The sequence below is a fragment of the Budorcas taxicolor genome, chromosome 8 (genome assembly GCF_023091745.1).
Source record: "Budorcas taxicolor isolate Tak-1 chromosome 8, Takin1.1, whole genome shotgun sequence".
Taxonomy (NCBI): Eukaryota; Metazoa; Chordata; class Mammalia; order Artiodactyla; family Bovidae; genus Budorcas; species Budorcas taxicolor.
Window position 1 is genome coordinate 77,974,773 of NC_068917.1, and position 16,285 is coordinate 77,991,057.

A 16,285-nucleotide genomic window follows, 5' to 3' on the forward strand; every position below is an offset into this window, starting at 1 on the left:
GGGGGAAAAAAAAGAATTGGAATATTCAAATTTGGGGATATGTATTTAACATAGAAAGTGAATATCCACTTTAAGCACCTTTAGTTGATTTGTTTTAATAACAAATTAAATATGTTTTTGTTACAACACAGTAAGTTACTGTTGTAAACTTGTTGGCAGGGTAATTGAAAACATGCAAAACTCTGAATGTCATGTCTAATTGCAAATACACGCTACCATCCTTATTACAGTAATGTAGATGTTAGTAGCTAACGTTTATTGAGTACTTACTATGTGCCATGTACTTTATATAGAATAGTTCATACAATTCTCCTGTGAGGTGTGCTGCTATTACTCTCACGTTTATATAGAGAAACAATCACAGAACTTATTTAACTTGCCTGGGGTCCTCAGCTAGGAAGTTGTAATATCAAGATGGATTATCAGACTGCTTGGTTCTAAAGCCTGTGTATTCTCTTGATGAGATCTTTTATCATTTTTGATGATGTTTGAAGGTACAGAAATGGAGCTTTAAGAAAATAAAATTTATGAACGGGACTTTTAGTGGTCCAGTGGTTAAGACTCTACTTGCTCTGCAGGAGATTGCGGATTTGATCCCAGGTTGGGGATCTAAGATCCTACATGCTACATGGTGTAGTCAAAAAGTAAATAAATAAATGAAATTTTGCGAACATTTGAAAAGGAACTTTTTATTTTAAATTGTACAAGTTTCAAGGTCACAAGGGTAATTTGTTCCTTCAAATTTCAGGGAGATTATTACGACTTCTGCTTATAAATCTTAAATTGACTGAAGAATTGGATTTTGATGTTGTTCTTGGACCACTTGGATTAGAGAGTGACAAGTCATATTACAGAAGGATTTTTTTTTTTTTTTTTTTTTTAGCAAATTAACTCCTTTGATAGCAACTTTTTCATTATGGGAAGAGTGGGATGGTGCTAGAGCTAGAGTTCAGAAATATAAATCTAAAAAGCTACTTTTGGGATTAGAGATGATAGTAAACATCTTTGAAGTCATACTGGATCATAGAGGAAGTTAAATTTCTTAATACAGTGTTGCTTTATGCTTTTAAAATAATGTCAGTACTTTTCCAAGTATATTTAAACGTCATAAGAAACTTGAGCAGTGTAAAGTTGAGAATTTATTGTTTTTTTCAGTTGAGTTTTACCTTGTATTCCTTATCTCTATTACAGCATCTTTTTTTTTTAATTATTGATATACATAATAATTTGAATAAAGATTACACTGAGTGAAAAAGTCAATCTGAAAGGTTACATGGTCCCACTTGTTTAACATTCTTAAAATGTCAAAAGTATAAAGATTAAAACAAACCAGTGAGTGCAGAGGGGTGGGGGGGGTGAGGGAGGAGGGATTAGAGATGTTTGGGTTATGGGAACGCGGTGGATGTGACTATGAAGGAGGAGCATAAGATCTTTGTGGATGGAATTGTTCTATATCTTAATTGTGTTGGTACTTACACAGATCTACGCAGGCCATAAAATGATGCAGAACTGCACTTATATATTGTACCAGTGTCAAATTCCTAGTTCTAATATGGGACTATAATTATGTAAGATGCAGCCTCTTGGGGGAAATTCAGTGAAAAATAGATTTCTGTGTACTATTCAAATATATGTTGTGAATCTTTTCAAATATATGTTGTCAATCTGTAACTATTCCAAAATAAGATGTTAAAAAATTAATCATCAGAGGAAGCCATATATTCATGCATTTTATAGCATCTTGAGATCATTGCCATAGTTTCAGTCTATGTGTATTTGGATTTTCAGATTTCACAAAGAAAGTGAAGGTGAAGTCCCTCAGTCCTGTCCGACTCTTTGAGACCCCATGGACTGTAGCCAACCAGTCTCCTCAGTCCAGGGGATTTTCCAGGCCAGAATACTGGAGTGGGTTGCCATTTCCTTCTCCAGAGGATCTTCTTGATCCAGGGGATTGAACCTGGGTCTCCTGCATTGTAGGCAGACGCTTTACCGTCTAAGCCACCAGGGAAATCAGATTTCACAGTTATTTAGTTATCTGGTTTGCTATATTTGCTGCATGGACAGCTGATGGTTAATTTGAGGGATAAATCCCTTGAAATAATTTGGATTATGTGACTCACTTAGTAGCATACATAGTAATTCAGATTGTAAACATTGAATGTTTATTATCTCATTGAAAATAACCATTTATAAGATAATATTGGCAAAGTCACAAAAAATTGGACAATATTTAGTGATTCTTTATAGAAGAGTGATTTAAAGCTTAGAATACAGATTTTTAAGTTTACTGGAAATCATACTTCATACTATATGTGGCGAAACAAAAAAGTTTCGTTATTCAAAAAAATATCCTTTATATGATTTGAAACTTGAAATTGTTGGTAGAGGCACAGGTAAAATTTCTGTAATACTTCACATTCATATTTGATTTTTTTAAAAATTTATTTTATTTTTGACTATACTGGCTCTTCATAGCTATGTGGGGTTTTCTCTAGTTGTGGTGCACAAACTTCTCACTGTGGTGGTGTCTCTTGTTGAGCACATGCTCTAGGGCGCTCAGTCTTCAGGATTTGTGGTACATAGGCCCAGTAGTTGTGGATTCCACACCCTAGAGCATAACACTCAACAGTTGTGGTACACAGGCTTAGTTGCCCTGTGGCATGCAGGATCTTCCTGGATTGGCTATTGACTGACCCCATGTGCTGCATTGGCAAGCAGATTTTTTACTACTGAGCAATGAGGGAAGCCACACATTTGTTTTTGGCTAAAATATAGTATTACTCAGATTATTTTCCTCCTTTACCAAGTTGAATCTGAATCACCTTTGGACATTAAAAACAAGGTCCACAAGGAGCAAAGGTTTGCCGCTAATAAGGACATTAAGAAGTTGTACAATAGATTTCTGAGGGCAGTTCTCAAAAAAGAGTTTTGAACAGTGGCAGTCTAGCACTGTTGGAGTGGATATATAGCCAACCTTCTGAGGTGTTTGCTTTGAAGGGGACAAAGCTCATTTGAGTTCTGTGGTAGTTGAGTTTAAAACAAACAAAAAACCTTATTACTTAAGGCTCATCTTGGTTTTGTCACATAACTGCTCTTTCTCCCATTGGCTAAATAGGGAAAGGAACAATATAAGCTAATCCTTGTGGAAAACTTCCACAACTTCCCTAAAATTAAAAGAACGGAAAAAACCCCAAGAAGGTCCTACTGGATAATATAGGGAACTATTGAATGTACTATAATAAGCCATAATGGAAAAGAACATGAAAAAGAATATATATGCATATAACTGAGTCACTTTGCTGTACAGCAGAAATTAATACAACATTGTAAATCAACTGTACTTCAATAAAACTCAAAGGGAAAAAATATACAGTAACTGTCCTCAGGATTTTTACCCTGAGTTCTTTCACTTTGTTAATCATGTTTCAACATTTACTCTAAGAATGAAGGAAAAATAGCTAGACAAAAAAAAAGACGTCTTAAACTGAAGATATGGAAATTCTGTAGAATTTAGATAGTATCTAAGGAATCTTATGTTAAAAGGGTTTTAAGGGGAGTGCACTTCCTGAGTTTGGATTTGATGAGTTACTATGTTTTTTATATAACCATTTTTAAAAAGTTTTTTTTTCAGTGATAAATTGTTGAATAAGTAATGTACAGAGAGTTTCTTTAAATAAAAATGATGTAAAACTGAAAGTGTAAGTGGTAAAACTGAAAAAGTTACTTGAGGTCATGTATTATACTAAGAAGATATTTTTAGCTTAAAATTTTTTTCTCTATTGTGTCCAAACCTAGTAGTGTGAGAGTCTAAATAAATCATTAGATTATGGGCTTCTTAAGAAATGACTAGATCTTACTCCAGTCTTTGACATTCCCTAGCATCGGGCACAGGAGTTGAAAGAGTAATACTCGATCTCTTGGCGAGGCCACGTCTTTGAAGAATGACAGTTGTCCCCCTGCCCAGTTCTCTGGGCAGTTTCAAGAAATAACTGCTACCTGAGTTTCTTCATAGATCTTAGGTGATTAATCCCGTGTCTTGAATATAGTGGTAAGACTAGTGGCTCAGTATTTGGACTGCTTAGTTCCTCTAGTTGTGCTTTCCCCTTTTGGAGAACTTTGATTTTATTTGGATTTTTCCATCAATGACATTTTTCTGTAGTTGCTGGGTTGCCTCAGTTAAATCTAATTTTCTTAGTGACTGAAGGTTAGCTAAAAATTAATTAAGACTGAAATCTTGGTTATAGTAATATAGGAAATTAGGATCTTTGTAAAGGGCTCCTCTTATAATTTAAGTGTTAGAAAACTTATTTAAGAGAGGTTAAGAATTTTTGGAGCGGTAATAACGAGAGGCATTGGGAAAACTGGCTAGAAATAGCAACTTTGACTTTTGTAGTCCCATGAAGATAAAGATTGCTTAACTTCATTTGGAAATCTACTGAATAAAACAAAATAATTAAATCCAGTTGTTTTAGCCTTTTTAAAGAATATCTGAAGACATAAGATCTTTTATTATTTTTTTGAATCATTAAAAAGTTTTATTTATTATTTACTTACTATTTTTTATATTTGGCTGTGCTGGGTCTTTGTTGCTTTGCATGGGCTTTCTGTAATAGCAGTATGATTGGGGACTACTCTTCATTGTGGTGCTTGGGCTTCTCATTGTGGAGCACAGGCTCTAGGCACTCGGGCTTCATTAGCTGCAGCACATGGGCTCGGTAGCTGTGGTGCATGGGCTTAGTTGCCCCATGGCATGTGGAATTTTCCCAGACCAGGGATTGAACCCATGTCCCCTGTATTGGCAGGCAGATAGATTCTCCACCAGGGAAGAATCTAGTCGCCACCAGGGAAGTTCGATAAGATATTTTAAAAGCAGACTAGAAGTGCAGAATTTTTTATACAGTGGAGGATTTTTAAATATTGATTGTAAATGTTATGAATATTTTAAATGTTCTTGATACATTAAAGGAATCAGAATAATTAGAAAAGTACATTTTCATAGCTGTTCTTTGAAAATAATGCTGCATGTGTGCAATGTGTTAAAGAATAATTTTGATGACTTTTAGCCAAATGTGTATATGTTCTTCTTTCTCCTATATCTGTATCTGTATAGTTCAGTTCAGTCACTCAGTCGTGTCTGACTCTTTGTGACCCCATGGACTGCAGCATGCCAGGCTTCCCTGTCTCTTACCAACTCCTGGAGCTTGCGCATCCATCAAGTCAGTGATGCCATCCAACCATCTCATCCTCTGTTGTCCTCTTCTCCTCCTGCCTTCAATATATAGTCTAAATATAAAATTAACACATCTTGATCATTCTGTTTACATAAACACTTTAAAATAATTAATTTTTAACAAGGTGGAGTAGGGAGTGTTGTTCAGTTGCCAAGTTGTGTCTGACTCTTTGCGACCTCGTGAGCTGCAGCATGCCAGGCCTCCTGTCTCTCACGATCTCCTGGAGTTTGCCCAAATTAAATTTGCCCAGGTTAAATTTCTGTGTTGTGTCAGTTGTAACAAGCTCTCCTTGGTTATTGTTCCAGCTACCAAATATGTCCTAAAGATTTTTACGTCTGTATTTTCTAATTAGCCTCTCTTGAGGTTTTGCCTGGCTATTAACACATTTCCACCAGTATGTCCTTTTACACTAAACACTAACCTGAACTCTACCTTTTTCCTTAATCCTCTTCTATGTTCACTTTCCTGCATGTTGGACATTGTCTATCTAGTTGCACAAGCCTACATGCTAGAAATCAGTTCAGATGGTCTCTGCTTCCTCTTTCTGCATATGCAATTATTTTTAGTATCTCATGTCTCAGGTTTTAGCCTCTAATCTTTATTTCTGCTCCCACCATATGAGTTCCCATTGAGTTGTCACTCCCCTGGACTATGACAGTAGCCTCTTTACTCTGTTTTGTGCCCCTTCAATCTATAATGCCATCAGAGTAACCTGTCTAAACCTCTAATCTGACCTGTCCCCACCAAGGTGGGGGGGGAAGCAGTCCGTCTTACATAAAATTAAATAAAAATTCCTTGTATGGCATATAAGACTCTTCATGATCTGGTTGTTCCTTACTTTTCTGTGTTTTCTGTTCTTGCCCCATAGGTGGTCTTTGACAGTGCCATTTCTTAAGCTGTTACCTGTCTTTTTCATTTCTTCTCATGCCCTCTTTAGTCCTTGAACTCTAATTTATATCTTTAAGACCCAATTCACTATGAATGACCTCTTGGGTTCTCTCCTGTTAATTCCTACTCTTTCCAATTAGATTATTTTAAAGTAAATTCCAGACATGTCCTTTCACCCCTAAATACTGGAGTCCCTAAAAGATAAGGAATCTTTTTTAAAAAATAATTATATTGTTCTTATACTTATTGAATAAATAATAATTCCTTAATGTTATCTGATATCCAGTGTTCATATTCTCCCAGTTGTGTCATAGATACACTTGTAAGTTCATTTGAATCAAGACCCCCTGTTGCTTTTGGTGATGTGCCTCTTAAGACTGTAATTGATTTCTCTTCTTACTTTAAAAAAAAAAACTTTATTGAGATATAACATATGCAATACAATTTACCCATTTAAATGTACAAAACCATTACCACAATTTTAGAACATTTTCACTCCAAAATGAAACCCCATACCCATCAGCAGTCACTTCTCATTTCTCCCACACTCTAGGCAACTTGTCTACTTTCTGGGACTGTAAATTTGCCTCATCTCTAAATGTGTAGATTTGTATTTCATATAAATGTAATCATTTAATATATGGCCTTTCACTTACCATGTTTTCAAAGTTCATATATGTTGTGGCATGTATCAGTACTTCATTCCTTTTCATTATTAAATAATCTTCCATTGTGTGGACCTTTTATTTATCCATTCATCTGTTGATGAGCATTTGGGTTGTTTTCCACTATTTGGCTATTATAAATAATGCTGATATGAACATTTGTGTACAAGTTTCACTGTGGACATATGTTTTCATTTCTCTTGAGTATTTACCTAGGAATAGAATTACTAGGTCATCTGATAACTCTGTGTGTAACTATTTGAGGAACTGCTAGACTGTTTTCCAAAATACATTCCCAGTAGTAGAAAGAAGATTCTAGTTTCTCTATATCTGCACAAACGCTTGTTCTCTCTCCAAAAATTGTTTGTTTGCAGTTGAATATATTTAACTGCTGAACTCCTGTCTTCAGTTTTAAGACTTTGAAACTGGACTGATGATTATATTTTATTCCAAACTAAAGATACTTTTATAGTACTAAAAGTAAAGGAAAGTTACCATGTTTCTAACTGGAGGTCACCATACATTTGTTATAAAGTAATTATGGTAAGCTCTGGCCCCAAATCTAGTTGTTGTTTAGTTGCTAAGTCCTGTTGGACTCTTTGTGACCACATGGATTGCAGCAGGCCAGGCTTCCCTGTCCTTCATTATCTCCTGGAGTTTGTTCAAACTCATGTCTGTAGATTCATGATACCATCCAACCAACTCATCCTCTGTTGCCCGCTTCTCCTGCTCTCAGTCTTTCTTAGTATCAGAGTCTTTTCCAATGAGTCAGCTCTTTGCATCAGGTGGCCAAAGTATTGGAGCTTCAGCTTGAGCATCGGTCCTTCCAATGGATATTCAGGATTGATTTCCTTTAGGATTGACTGACTGGATCTCCTTGCTGTCCAAGGGACTTTCAAGAGTCTTCTCCAGCACCAAATCTAGTTAGCTACCTAATTTTTCCACATTATTTCTTAACCTAGTTTAATTCATAAACCACCTCATGTAGGACCTTGTCATATCTCAGCTTCAACATGGAGCCACTTAAATTTAGTATAGTAGGTTTGCTAGGGGAAAATAATAAGTTCATGATAGATTAATCTATCATGTAGGTGCTATATAGGGATATATATTTCCTAACATTAAAAGATGTAATGTGTTTGAGTTAGTTGTTCAGTTGTGTCTGACTGTTTGTGACCTCATGGACCGTAGTGCACCAGGTTCCTCTGTCCATGGGATTTTCCGGGTAAGGATACTGGACTGGGTTGCCATTGCCTTCTCCAGGGGATCTTCCCAACCCAGGAATCGAACCAGGGTCTCCTGCATTGCAGGCGGATTGTTTACCAGCTGAACTACCAGGGAAGCCCAAAAGATGTAATGAGGGATATTACTGAGGGTGTTGATTTAATAATTTTTCTTAAAATCAGTCTAGAAAAACAAGCAGTAAGAAAGTCTTGCCCCTGAAAATTACTTAACTGTTTGAATGTAATCCTCCAGAAATATTCCATTTATCTACAGGCACATCTAAGCATTTTAAAACTATGAATGTAGTTAGACTACAAGTATTTTTCTGCATCTTTTAAAAAAAAAACTTTATCTTGGAGATCTTTCCATTATTTATGAATTATCTTATAATTTGTAACTGCTGTACAATATTCCAGTTGTTAAGGAAGTACTTTTTTTATTCCCCTATTGATGAAAAATCAATTATTTTCAGCTTTTTACTCTTGATAAGTGAAGCTGAAAGGGGCATTTTTTCGTACATCTACTTTTTTGAGTGCATTTGCTGAGTTAAAGGGTTTATGTATTTAAATTTTACAAGATAGTCAAATTACCCTTCAAAAATATTAATTTATATTCTGTAGTGTAACATAGGGATTGTCAAATATGAAGTTTACAGTCATGATAAATCGGTCTTTATGATGGTTGTTTCTTTTAATCATGAGTGAAATCTAACTTACTTTCACATCACTGGCCATTTGTAATATTTATGCAAGTTATCTATATTTGTCCTTTGCCTATTTTTCTTTTTTTAATAGATAAAAGCTGTTTGTGTAAAGGAAGTTAGTCACTGGTCAGATGTATTGCATGTTGCAAATATTTGTGTGTCATTTATTAATAATGTAATTAACATATTTAGAATTCTGTGCAAAGTTAAACATGGAGTCAAGCATAGAGAAAATTGTGTTGTAACTGTTGTGACAGCAGAGAAGAATTTATAGTTTAAACTCTCTTAACTTGTCATGTGGGTTATTCATGTTATGAACAAGCTTGATACTAATAATGTACAGGGTGATACAGAGGTGCTTGGATTTTTCTGTGTAAGTGGCAATAACCATTTTTTAAACTCAGTATTATCTCCAGTTATAAGTCAACATGTGTTCATGGTAGAAAGTTTTTAAAGTTCTTTAAACTGTGAAGAAAAAAGTCACTTATAATGATGCTATCCAAAAATACTTTAATATATATTTTTTCTGAAATATACTATATTTCATCTAAAAAGTTGGATACTGTGTATCCATTTTTTAAAAGCAACATGTTTTGACCATTTCCTCAGCTAGTTTTTATTTAACCTTTCCCCTTTTGTTGGACCTGGAGATTTGGTTTCTAAACAAGACTATGTTGAACACATTTTTATATCTATATTTGGGTTTTCCACATAAGTTTCCTAGTACTGGATATATTGGGTCGAAAGTTCTGGATGCCTACATGTTATATTTTGAACTAGTTTTGACAAGATAAAAGGCAACAGTAAAAATTGCCAGTTTTCTAGGGGGCAAATAAACCATTTAAGAGGTAGCTATTATGGCTTTAGTTTTAAACAATTATATATAGAAAGGTTAAAGGAACTAGAATAGCCAAAACAATTTTGAAAAAGAACTATATAGCCAAAACAGTTTTGAAAAAAGAATGAATTGAAAGAGTCATTGTCCAATTTTAAGATGTTATGTAAAGCTACACTTATCAAGACAGTGTGGTGTATTGACCAAAGGCACAGAATAGAGAGCCCAGAAATAGACTTACTTGGATATAGTCAAGTGATTTTTTGACAGAGGTGCAAACATATTTCCATGGAGAAAGGATAGTCTTTTCAAATATATGATGTTAGAAAACTGAGTATCCATATGTATAGTGAGCCTCAACCTATCCAACATATCTTATACAAAAATTAACTCAAGATGGATCATAAACCTAAATGTAAAACATAAAGTAGTAAAACTCTTAGAAGAGAGCATTGGAAAGTCTTCTTGACCTTGGATTGGCAAGGAGCTCTTAGATACGGTACCAAAAGCATGATCCATGAAAGAAAAAATTGATGAAGTGAACTTCATCAAAATTTAAAACTTTTCTGTGAAGGACACTATGAACTGGGAGAATATATTTACAAACCACATGTCTGAGAAAGGACTTAACCATAATTTATGAAGAGCTTTCAAAGCTCAACATAGTCGGGGAGAACCCCTAAAGAACCAGCATCCCAATTTTTAAAATGGATGAAAGATTTGAACAGATAGTTCAGAGATGTTTGGATGGCTTGTAAGCACATAAAGATGTTCATCTTTAGTTATTATGCCACAGTGAGGTACCATTTACATACCTTTTATTTACTTTTTAATTGACTGCACTGGGTCTCTGCTGCTATGCAGGCTTTTCTCTAGTTGCGGCAAGTGGGGCCTCCTCTTCACTTGCAGTGCACAGGCTTCTCATTGCAGTGGCCCCTCTTATTGTGGAGCATGGGCTTCAGTAGTTGTGGTTTGCAGGCTCAGTAGTTGTGGTTTGCAGGCTCAGTAGTTGTGGTGCGTGGGGTTAGTTGCCTGAGGCAAATAGGATCTTCCCAGATCAGGGATTAAACCTGTGTCTCCCACATTGGCAGACGGATTCTTTACCACTGAGCCACCAGGGGAGCCATCAGTTCAGTTTAGTTGCTCAGTCGTGTCCGACTCTTTGAGACCTCATGGACTGCAGCACGCCAGGCTTCCCTATCCTTCACCAACTGCTGGAGCTTGTGCAAACTCATGTCCATCAAGTCGGTGATGATCCTCTGTCACCCTCTTCTCCTGCCTTCAATCTTTCCCAGGATCAGGGTCTTTTCCAATGAGTCAGTTCTTTGCATCGGGTGGCCAAAGTATTGGAGCTTCAGCTTTAGCATCCGTCCTGCCAATGAATATTCAGGGTTGCTTTCCTTTTGGATTAATTGGTTGGATCTCCTTGCAGTCCAAGGGACTCTCAAGAGTCTTCTTCAACACCACAGTTCAAAAGCATCAATTCTTCAGCACTCAGCTTTCTTTTATAGTCCAACTCGCACATCCATACATGACTACTGGAAAAACCATAGCTTTGACTAGTCAGACCTTTGTTGACAGTCATGTCTCTACTTTTTAATATGCTGTCTAGATTTGTCATAGCTTTTCTTCCAAGGAGCAAGTGTCTTTTAATTTCATGACTGCAGTCACCATCTGCAGTAATTTTGGAGCACCCCCCCGCCCCCGCCAAAAAAAATAAAGTCTGTCACTGTTGCCATTGTTTCCCCATCTATTTGCCATGAAGTGATGGGACCAGATGCCGTGATCTTAGTTTTCTGAATGTTAAGTTTTAAAGCCAACTTTTTCACTCTCCTCTTTTTATTTTCATCAAGAGGCTCTTTAGTTCTTTGCTTTCTGCCATAGGAGTGGTGTCATCTGTGTATCTGAGGTTATTGATATTTCTCCCGGCAATCTTGATTCCAGCTTGTGCTTCATCCAGCCTGGCATTTCACATGATGTACTCTGCATAGAAGTTAAATAAGCAAGGTGAAAATATACAGCCTTGATGTACTCCTTTCCCAGTTTGGAACCAGTCTGTTGTTCCATGTTCAGTTCTAACTGTTGCTTCTTGACCTGCATACAGATTTCTCAGGAGGCAGGTAAGGTAGTCTGGTATTCCTGTCTCTTGAAGAATTTTCTACAGTTTGTTGTGATCCACACAGTCAAAGGCTTTGGCCTAGTCAATAAAGCAGAAGTAGATGTTTTTTTGAATCTCTCTTGTTTTTTCAGTGATCCAACACATGTTGGCAATTTGATCTCTGGGAATCATGCATATCTTTTAGAATGGCTAAAATAATAGAAATATTATACTGACAATACTGAATATTGCTGAGGATGAGGATTAACTGAAACTCTGGTGAGAATGCAAACTCTGGGTAAATCTGTCAGTTTGTTGCAAAGTATACAGTTAACATGGGTTTCAACAAGCCCACTTCTAGGGATTACGTCTTCAGTTCAGTTCAGTCCAGTCGCTCAGTCGTGTCCAACTCTTTGCGACCCCATGAATCGCAGCACTCCAGACCTCCCTGTCCATCACCAACTCCTGGAGTTCACTCAGACTCATGTCCATCAAGTCAGTGATGCCATCCAGCCATCTCATCCTCTGTCATCCCCTTCTCCTCCTGCCCCCAACCCCTAGGGCAATATAAACTTACTGTTTACACTAAAATATGTGTGTGTATGTTTATAGCAGCACTATTCCTAATTACCCCAAACTGGAAACAACGTAAGTGTCCTTCAGTGGGTAAATGGATAATGGATAAACAAACTGATACATCTATACTATGGAATGCTATTTAGCAATTAAAAGGGATCAACTGTTGACATACCAGTAATACAGAGAAGTATCAATGGCATAATAGCAGTTCCATAAAATTATAATCTATATGGCCCTGTTTACATGATATTCTTAAAAAAACAAAGCTATAGGCATAGAGAACAGATCATTGGTTACCAGGGTTTAGGGATGGAGGTAAGAGGTTTAACTACAAAGAGGTAGAGGGAATTCTTTGTGAATATTGGAAGTGTTTTGTATTCTGTTTATGGTGGTTTTTACAGGTATCTGTGTACATGCTAAAACTTATAATAGTGTGTGCTGAGAAAATGAATACTGCTAGATATAATTTAAAATATAAAAAATTATACATTTAATCATAATTTTATTTGCCTATTATACCTCAGTAAGGGTGAAAAAATAAGATACAGTAAAAATTTTAAAGAATTAAAAGTACCTTCGTTTAAAAAGGATGCAAAAATTACTTTGTTACAAATAAGAGTGCCATATCTGAGTAGCTTATAAACAGCAGAAATATATTTCTCTCACTTCTGAAGGCTTGAACTCTGAGATCAGGTTGCCATCATGGTCAGGTTCTGGTGAGGTCTCTCTTCCAGGTTGTAGATTGACTGTATATGGTACAATAAGTATGGTAAGAAAAGGTCTAGAGAGCTCTCTGGGTTTCCTTATTTTAAGGGTGGTACCATTCACGAAGATTCTGCGCTCAAAGACCTTGTTTCCTAATATCATCACATTTGGGGTTAGGATTTCAGCATGGGTTTTGGGGGCAACATAAATTTAGTCCATTGCAACCAATATTCAGTTTTGGCACAAAATACTGTAAATACAGTTAGTTGTATCTTTAGGATAAATTCCTAAGAATAGATTTTATGGATCAAATGTGTTCACATCTAAAGATATCTGTTACAAATTTAATATTCACAAAAATTAGTTTGATACAAGTTGCTGAAGTGTATTTAGATTTTAATTTTCTTTCCTGAGTGATAGCCAATGCCTGAGTAGTATTGGTAGGGAATACTAACAACTTTCAGTTTAATAACCAATTACATAGAAACTGGAGGAGGAAAAAAAGTAAAGGGAGGCAGATGATATTTTACTGTAAGATTCCCCAAATTTAGTGCTTTCCATTAGAATTCAGTATTTGAGAAGGTGGTGAATTTTTTGTCTCTGGGGGTAGTCAAATGCATATTGGATGACTCTGAAGGACAGTGTTCTAAGAGGATGTTAATGATCTGGATGAATGATTAAGCTGCTTTAGAATCATGTTAGAAACTTTTAGAAATAAAGATGCTTGTCTCTATCCTCACACTGTTTGGTAGAATCAGAATCTTTTTTTATTTGGCTATGTCTTCTGGCATGCAGAATCTCAACCAGAATTGAACCCATCCCCTGCAGTGGAACCATGGAATGTTAACCATTGAACCTTCAGGAAAGTCCCTAGAATCAGTCTTTTGAGAAGGGACCAGGGACGCTGGTGGGCATCTCCAGGTGATTCTAATGTAAAGCAAGGTTCCTGTCCTGTTCTGAGATTCAGTATGATTCTGTGTTTTGCTTTAGTTTGTGGGTAGAATGCATTTATGTTCCAAAGGTACTGTATCTATAAATTCTTTATTAGCCAGAAAAAAAGAGAATACTTTAAAATTATTATTATGTGGCTTCTCTCTAATTGCCAAATACTATTTTCCCCTCCTACTGTGAAAGACACACCTGTGAAATTGTAAAGTTTTCTTAAGCTTTGGAATTATTGTTAATAGCTTGCATAATTTTATTCCAGTGATTTTTTTGTATGATTTTAAAAAATAGAAGTATAGTTAATTTACAATATTATGTATGTTTTTAATGAGTAGTTGACAGTTTTGATTTTTGTTCAGATACAGAAGTTGTTTCATAGCATATCTAATATATTTTTGAGTCAGTAATACATCTAGTTGGCTTAAAGCTCAACATTCAGAAAACTAAGATCATGGCATCTGGTCCCATCACTTCATGGGAAATAGATGAGGAAACAGTGGAAACAGTGTCAGACTATTTTTTGGGCTCCAAAATCACTGCAGATGGTGATTGCAGCCATGAAATTAAAAGATGCTTACTCCTTGGAAGGAAAGTTATGACCAACCTAGATAGCATATTCAAAAGCAGAGACATTACTTTGCCAACAAAGGTCTGTCTAGTCAAGGCTATGGTTTTTCCAGTGGTCATGTATGGATGTGCGAGTTGGACTGTGAAGAAGGCTGAGCGCCGAAGAATTGATGCTTTTGAACTGTGGTGTTGGAGAAGACTCTTGAGAGTGCCTTGGACTGCAAGGAGATCCAACCAGTCCATTCTAAAGGAGATCAGTCCTAGGTGTTCTTTGGAAGGACTGATGCTAAAGCTGAAACTCCAGTACTTTGGCCACCTCATGCGAAGGGCTGACTCATTGGAAAACACTCTGATGCTGGGAGGGATTGGGGGCAGGAGGAAAAGGGGACGACTGAGGATGAGATGGCTGGATGGCATCACTGACTTGATGGACATGAGTCTGAGTGAACTCTGGGAGATGGTGATGGACAGGGAGGCCTGGCGTGCTGCAATTCATGGGGTTGCAAAGAGTTGGATACGACTGAGCGACTGAACTGAACTGAACTGAATACATCTCCTTAGTAAATGGGAACATGGGTAGAAAGTATTGCTAAACTGAATATTTTAGCTTCTTAGGTAATTCTTAATCACTTATGGAAGAATTTGGGGGCCTAAGTAAACCATCAATATGTTCTTTCTCATATATAATTAAAACTGTTAGTATTGGAACTATGGAGAACATTTATTTTATTTTATTTTATTTTATTTTACATTTTTAAAATGTCATTATCTGCATTTGCTTATTTATTATCTTTAGTCACAATTCAGTACATTCTCCCTTTGGACCGACAATAACAATAATAACAGCAGCTGACATTAATAAACACTTAGTTTATATGACATACTCATCTCACTTAATCCTTACAACAATCAATTAAGAAGGTGATGTTTTTCCTATTATAAAGATGAGGTAAAGACCTAAGGAAGGAAGGATAAGTAACGTGCCAAAGGTCAAATCACCAGTTGATTACACAGTAAGAATTCCAATCTAGATTCTCTTACCTACGATGCTATGTTAACTTGAGTATAGCATTATGCAACTGGATAGTCAATAATTAATTGATAGTGATGGGAGTCAAATTTACATCTAAAACTCAGCAAAGGCTGTATCCATATACTACTAGTTTATTTCAGTTTAGTAGCTGGGAAACAATGCTTAGTGAGTGTTACAGGCTGAGTTGTACCCGCTGAAAATTCAGATAATAAAGTCTGTCTGAATCTATTTGGGCAGCCAAAACAAAACACTATAGAGACTGGGTGGTTTATAAACAACAAAAATTTACTTCTCACAGTTCTAAAGGCTGTGAAGTCCAAGATCAAGGTGCAGGCATATTTAGTGTCTAGTTTAAAGGTCCTCTTCCTGGTTCACAGACTGTCTTTTCATCATTAGCTCATGTAGCAGAAAGGGTAAGGGGTGTCTGTGGGCTCTCTTATAAAAAGAGCACTAATCCCACTTGTGAGAACTCCATCCTCATGACCTAAGCACATCCCCAAAGCCCTACCTCCTCATAGCATCCCAGGGGGCATTAGGGTTCAACAAATTTTTTAGTGAATGCAAACATTTACGACCAGTGCAAAGTCCCAATTCCTGGTACCTCAGAATGTGACTGTATTTGGAGACAGAATCTTTATTGAGGTCATTAAAGTAAAATGAAGTCATTAGGGTGAGCCCTAGTCCAGTATGACTGGTATCCTTACAAGAAGAGGAAATCTGAATACAGACAAGTACAGAGAGAAGTCCATGTAAAGACACATGGAGATGACCATCATTCAGGCAAGAGAGAGACCTCAGAAGAAATCAACCCT

General features: G+C 36.4%; 1 protein-coding gene across 1 annotated transcript in view; it reads left to right on the forward strand.

Annotated features, from left to right (window-relative positions):
• The window catches only part of UBE2R2 (ubiquitin conjugating enzyme E2 R2), a 103,599-nt gene that overhangs the window by 5,608 nt on the left and 81,706 nt on the right, over window positions 1-16,285 (forward strand). The window lies entirely within an intron of this gene.